The sequence below is a fragment of the Capra hircus genome, chromosome 24, assembly GCF_001704415.2.
Source record: "Capra hircus breed San Clemente chromosome 24, ASM170441v1, whole genome shotgun sequence".
Classification (NCBI taxonomy): Eukaryota; Metazoa; Chordata; class Mammalia; order Artiodactyla; family Bovidae; genus Capra; species Capra hircus.
Genome location: NC_030831.1, coordinates 14288131 through 14295092, shown reverse-complemented (window position 1 = coordinate 14295092; position 6962 = coordinate 14288131). Strand labels below are relative to the sequence as shown.

The 6962-nt window shown below is 40.5% G+C and overlaps 1 non-coding gene across 1 annotated transcript; it reads right to left on the bottom strand.

The window, feature by feature from the left end:
• TRNAW-CCA lies at positions 1138-1209 on the bottom strand. The gene has a single exon. It is a non-coding gene; the product is annotated as a tRNA-Trp (tRNA).

Here is a 6962-nt window from a genome sequence, read left to right as displayed (position 1 = left end):
CATCATTAGAACAACTTACATAAATATCATGATCACCATTTTACAGATGTGGAAACTGAGGTTTAAAAAGGTTAAATAAGTGAATCTAACTATCTAAGTAGGAGGGAGTGGTCAGTACTAAAATTCATGCCTTTCTCAATTTAAAACCTATGTTCTTTCTACTAAATATGTGCTCCATACAAATCTAATTTTACAGGATGGAAAATTAGAAAACTTAGCAATGGAGAAACCAACAGACACAACCTTAGTATAATCATATATTAAATCTTTGGGCCGTATATGACATCTTTGGGCTCTTCAGGCCTTTTTAAAGTCTCTTGAATATTTTTAAAACTTAGAAATAAATTCTAGTTTTAAGAAAAAATTCCAGAATTTTTTCTGGAAAATTAATCATGTTAGCCAGAGACATAGGGTATGTTGGCAGCAAAGCCCATTTGGCAGACATGTAGTGAGAAAGAGACCTCCAGCTCCTTTCAACCCTCCCTTGATTCAGCACAGGAAAATGCCTGCCGTACCTTAGGTGGAGATCAACAACAATCAGCAAGTACTCGACAAACATATTCTTTGTACAAATTTCTTTCTTTTGAGTTTCTGAGAGCACATAGAGAAAAGCAAGATATGGACTCTTCCTTTAAGATGTTCATATTCTAAATGGGAAGATATACATAATACAATGCTATCCTATCTATATAATTCAACACTCTTGTACTAATGGTGTAACACAGGTAATATGGGATGAAATATACAGATATAAGTAAGAGATAGCTCCTGTGGGGAGGATTTTTTTTACCCTCCAGTAAAGTATATAAGCTAACCAAACCATATGATGAGGTATAACAATATACAGGCCCCAAGAGATACAGTCAGTGTTCCAAAGACTTGAAGAATGAAAGGACTTCCTAAGATCTAGTGTGGTGCCTGACCATTTGTGGGTACTCATGGAGAAGGGCTTTTCACAGTAATAAAACTATCGGTTCAGAGTAGGAAGTATTTTTGGCATGCAAGGTGAGGTGAAGTTGCTCAGTCGTATCCGACTCTTTGCGACCCTGTGGACTGTAACCTACTAGGCTTCTCCGTCCATGGGATTCTCCAGGCAAGAATACTGGAGTCGATTGCCATTTCCTTCTCCAGGGGATCTTCCCGACCCAGGGATCGAACCCGGGTCTCCCGCATTGGAGGCGGACGCTTTAACCTCTGAGCCACCAGGGAAGCCCTTTGGCATGCAAAGCACAGGAAAAAATATGCTGGGAAAAGAAAGTTTGATTTTGATCTTGAGAAACTGGTAAGATTTGACAATACTGTAAGGTTCTTCACTTACACTGTCCATTGACTGCTGCTGCTGCTAAGTCACTTCAGTCGTGTCTGACTCTGTGCGACCCCATAGACGGCAGCCCACTAGGCTCCACTGTCCCTGGGATTCTCCAGGCAAGAACACTGGAGTGGGTTGCCATTTCCTTCTCCAGTGCATGAAAGTGAAAAATGAAAGGGAAGTCGCTCAGTCGTGTCCGACTCTTAGTGACCCCATGGACTACAGCCTGCCAGGTTCCCCTGTCCATGGGATTTTCCAGGCAAGGGTACTGGAGTGGGTTCAATGACTACTTGTGGCAATTGAGCACTTTGAGATACAGCTTGTCAAAACTGAAATGTGCTGTGAGTGTAAAATGCATATCAGACTTAGATAACTTAGTACAAAGAGAAGAATGTAAACTACCCCATTAACAATTTTCTATATGAATTAGATATTCAAATAATAACAGTTGGGGTATATTATTTTAATATTTAATATTTTAATATATGGAGAAGGAAATGGCAATCCACTCCAGTATTCTTGCCCAGGAAATCTCATGAACAGAGAAGCCTGCCAGGCTATAGTCCACAGGATCACAAAGAGTCAGACATGACTGAGCGACTGAGCAGGCATGGGTATATTGGGTTAAATAAAATATATTATTAAAATTAATTTCTACTGTTTAAATTTTTTATGTGACTACTAGAACATTTTACATCTCATGTGTAGCTTCCTTTCTGTTTCTGTCAGACAGCACCAGTGTTGAGAGTGTCTGGCAATCACTACATGTGTGTTAAACCACAATGAGGCGTAGGAAGCCTATTCCAAGAGATGCAAACAACAAAAGCAGTGGCACAGAATCAGAAAACTAAGGCATTCCAGGGAACAGGGAAAAAGATATGCTGTGATGGTGCTTTGGAAAAAGGATAAGGACCATTTTATTTTGGGGGGAGGCTGTTTTGCTTTTATGTTCATATAAATATTGCCTCCTGGGACTTCCTGGTGGTCCAGTAACAATGACGACTCTCCCAGTCCAGGGAGAGCAGGTTCAATCCCTAGTCAGGGAACTAGACCCCACATACTGCAACTAAGAGTTCGTGTGCCACAACTAAAAGATCCAGCATGCCACCGTGAAGATGGAAGACCCCACGTGTGGCAAGGAAGACCTGATGCAGCCAAACAAATAAATACGTATTATTTAAAAACTGTTGAAAAAAGATTCCCTCCTTTCTTCATCTATTATCGGGGAACATTAACTGGGAAAATAACCCCCTTAAGTGATAACAAAATAATCTCTCTTAAGTTTTTATGTGCAATTTACTATATCAAAAGAAGACAGGGAGTAGTTCTTTGCAAACTTGCTTTATGACATTGGCAAGGTCACTTAATCTCTTAGGTCTCCTTTTCCACAAAATAAAGACGCTGGACTAAGGTTCCCGCACTTCTACGGTGGTGGGATTGGGTTGGCCGCAGTGTTGGGGGGATTAGGGAGTCATTTATGGGGCCAAAAAACAATAAGTCACATTCTAGTTCCTGCTGATGCATGTTTTTCCTTCCTCTAATTTTACTGCTATTAAGCTTAAGCTGCATCAGACTCCAAAAATCCTCCTTCCATTCTACTGTTAGTCCTTATTAAGAGAAAACACAAGAATGTTGTCTAGCTCAGCACAATGCCAGTCATCACAGTATTGAAGGAAAAAATCCCAGGAGCTAATGAAAAACACATTCACTCTAAATTCTCCTATGAAAATGTGGTAAATTGTTGCAATTATTGGTTCCATCCTAAATAATACCTCTTGCAGCGACAGCTAATACTTGTGCTTCAGGTCATAAAATGATCATGAGTCGAGATGACCAAAATTTGAATTATAGTTATATTTTCTTCCAAAGACACTGACTGTTGTCTCTATTAGAATCAGATGGCAAGCTGAGCCAGAGATGTAAAATAATTTACTTAATGAAATTCCTAGTAGCAACACATGTGCCATATTAGAAGACCCAGTTGGACTGGTTGGGAATATGTTAGTCGATTCTCAGGGTTTCCAGTGGCAGAAACCCAACTCAAATAGTTTAAGTTGAAAAGAGATTGCACTGGATCATGTAACTGGGAAGATCAGAGATGTACTTCATCTCTGCCTTTGCTCAACTCACATTCCTGCTTCTCTGCACATTGGCTTCATTCATTATAGCTTCAGACAATTTTGTTCCATGTATTAACTGAGGACAGGAAGTAGCAATTCCACCAAAACTCCAGGTTTGTATCATCCCAGTTTTGCTATTCCAAAGAATGAAATAGCATTTTTCCATATAAAAATAGAAGAATTCTAATTAACTGATCTGGATTGTAAGCTAGTTGTGTGCCAAACTCTATAACTGATGAGGCCTAATAACATAACTGATCAGAAGTTCATACATAACCAGAAGTTTGAAAGACTGTAATACACATGGTTTTCAAGCTTCTCATGCATAATTTTCAATGTATTTTCTTTTTTTACATTTTTATATGTGTTCCTCTCTAAACTCAAATTATGGCAGTTTATTTCTGGAGAAGGCAATGGCACCCCACTCCAGTACTCTTGCCTGGAAAATACCATGGATGGGGGAGCCTGGAAGGCTGCAGTCCATGGGGTTGCTGAGGGTCGGACACAACTGAGCGACTTCACTTTCACTTTTCACTTTCATGCATTGGAGAAGGAAATGGCAACCCACTCCAGTGTTCTTGCCTGGAGAATCCCAGGGACGGGGGAGCCTGGTGGGCTGCCGTCTATGGGGTCACACAGAGTCGGACACGACTGAAGTGACTTAGCAGCAACAGCAACAATAATTCAGCCCCTCTATTTCCTAATCCCAATACGTTGGCCACCTGATACAAAGAGCTGACTCACTGGGAAAGACCCTGATGCTGGAAAGATTGAGGGCAGGAGGAAAAGAGGATGACAGAAATTGAGAAGGTTGGATGGCACCACAGATTCAATGGACCATGAGTCTGAGCAAGCTCCAGGAGATAGTGAAGGACAGAGAAGCCTGGCGTGCTGCAGTCCATAGGGTTGCAAAGAGTCAGATACAACTGAGTGACTAAGCAACAACAACAATTTCCTAATCAAATTGAGTATATTCGGTGCTATGGAAACCAACTAGGCTCCTGGCGGTACATTAATTTATAGGGATGGTTTTGCGAAAAAGCACAAAAGTAGGTAGCCTAAATGATGGCTTCACAAATAAGGAGAAAATACCACTGACAATGTTTGCAAAAACTTGCATTCCTACCATCAGAATTTTATTACACTGCTTTATGAAATTCTTGCTTTGTCTCCTGTTAACATAGAAATATTCAGCTGGAATTAGTTTATCAATCCTCTTTCCAAGGTATGAGCACTTGGAAAAAGCATAAAAGCTCTGAGTAACCAAAAAGAGGACCAAGAGAGGCCATTCTGACAGTCAAAGGCGCAGGACCACAGGCACTGCCCCAGCACATACAGTTCTCTTTCTGGTTTCCCTTCACTCCTATGACCCAATCTGCTATTTCCTTTTTGCCCTACTGGAGCTCTCTGACCTACCCTAATCTTCTTTAGGACAGATGTCCCTTTTATATCAGATCTGGCGATACTTCAAAACATGTGCTTACAGCAGCTTAGGCTAAACAGGAGAAAGCTGAGGCTACTGAAAGGACAGATTAGATGAGACCCAAACGAGATCAGCATCAGCACAGTGGTGACAAGCTAATGGGTTGGCAGAGCTGCAACTGGAAGATTGCCAGCATCTTCCCTTCCAGAAAGGGGGTTGTGTATTGCTGGTGGTTCTAAATGTTGGTAATAGCTCCAGGGCAAGAGGAATAAGGGGCGCAGGTCAGACAAGATTATCAGTTTTGTTGCCCCTGATTAGGCTGCCTTGCAACTATTAAATTTTCTGGTTTGTTTGTTTTGCTTGTTTGGTATTTCTCTCTCTATATATATTTCTTTCTTTCTTTCTTTTTTTTGAAAACGTGTCCTGTACTGGTTCAGGTATAGTTGTTGATGATGTTCACAGATGCTATTACCCTTTGAATCATCTGAGAATGTCCAGGTAAGGGAGACAGCAATGAACAGCCAGGCAACCAACTCTCATAAAGATGATTCAAACTATGGTGATCTGATAAGAAGATTTCTGAGATCCATGTTTTTCACTCAAAAGGATAAGAGTTACTATATCTTCTGAAAGTATCAGTGTTAAATTAACCAGTTGGAAGATACACTATTCATACTTCACCCAAATCCACTGACTAAGTAAACAGAGAACCATGGCTCACACCACAACCATAAATTTAAAGTTAGTATTTCAAGTCTATATCTAAAGAATGATAGAATATCATCTCTCCTGATTCACCCAGCAAGAATGTATCATTCTTTTCCTCCCGATCTAATCAGGAACACTTCTGCCACGTTCATTTTTCTTTACAAGTCAAGAAAGCGCAGAAGAGATTTAGGCCCTCTCTTCTGCGTCCCTTCTGACTCTGGGTGGGGGAGGAAGTAGCCTGCATCAGAGCAAAACCTCGGATTCTACACTCTTGACCACACCACAGGCTTCCTTGTTTTCACAGATGTTTCAAATGCTGTACACAAGTGCCATCTAGTGGTCAATAAATTCACATGCCTCTTCAGGAAAGAAGGAAAGATTTAATGGCTCTCATGAATAACCAAACATGTTTTTATCTTTTTCACTTAAACAGGATAATTTCTTTTTTACTTGTCTTCTTTTGTGGAGGAAATCATTTCTTCCATCTGTTTCTCTTTGGTCAGAATAGAAGTATCTTGTTTCATCTTCTGCCAAATTGTGCTTCAAGCCATAAAATGTAAGCTGGGAGTTATTCACAAGGAAACACATTGAGAATGTTTTCTTCATTGCCAGTCAGTACCCTGTGGGTTAAAACAAAGGTGCTTCCGTTGACTCTGAATTTTACTTTAGCAGGCACTATAGGAATGAGTGGCCAGAATGAGAGAAACATAAGAAATGGGGATGGAAACCATAGTCGTCACCTTCAGGGGTTCTCCATTGAACGTCAAATGACAGACGACGGAAGCTCCTACCCCAAAGTCTCTGCAGCCTAACTCGAATTCACTTTTCTGGCTTCTTTATCCTCCTGCCCCCTAATGTAAAGTTTTATCTTCCCATTAGCCTATCCACTGACTCCTGAATAAATACAGTTGACCCTTGAACAACCCTCCTAGCAGTGGAAAATTTCCATAACTTATGGTTGATCCTCTGTATATGCAGTTTCTCCACATCTGTGGTTCTGCACCGGAGAATTCAACCAGCCACTGACTGTATGGTTATATAGTATGTACGTTTGGAAAAAAATTGCATGTGTAAGTGGACCTGCACAGTTCAAAACCGTATTATTTAATACTCAATTGTATGTATTTTAACTGCTTATTTTCTTACTATTGTCCCTTCTTCCCAGTCTGTGATACTCTTCTTCTCCTTTCCTTCAAGTTATACATTACTGTAATAAGATATCAAAATAAAATTATTTTCATCTTTGTGTGCGTGCTTAGTCATTCAGTCATTTCTAGTTCTTTGCATGCCAAGGACTGTAGCCTGCTACACTCCTCTGTGCATGGAATTCCCCAGGCAAGAAAACTGGAATGGGTAGCCATTTCCTCTTCCAGGGGATCTTCCCAACTCAGGAATCGAACCC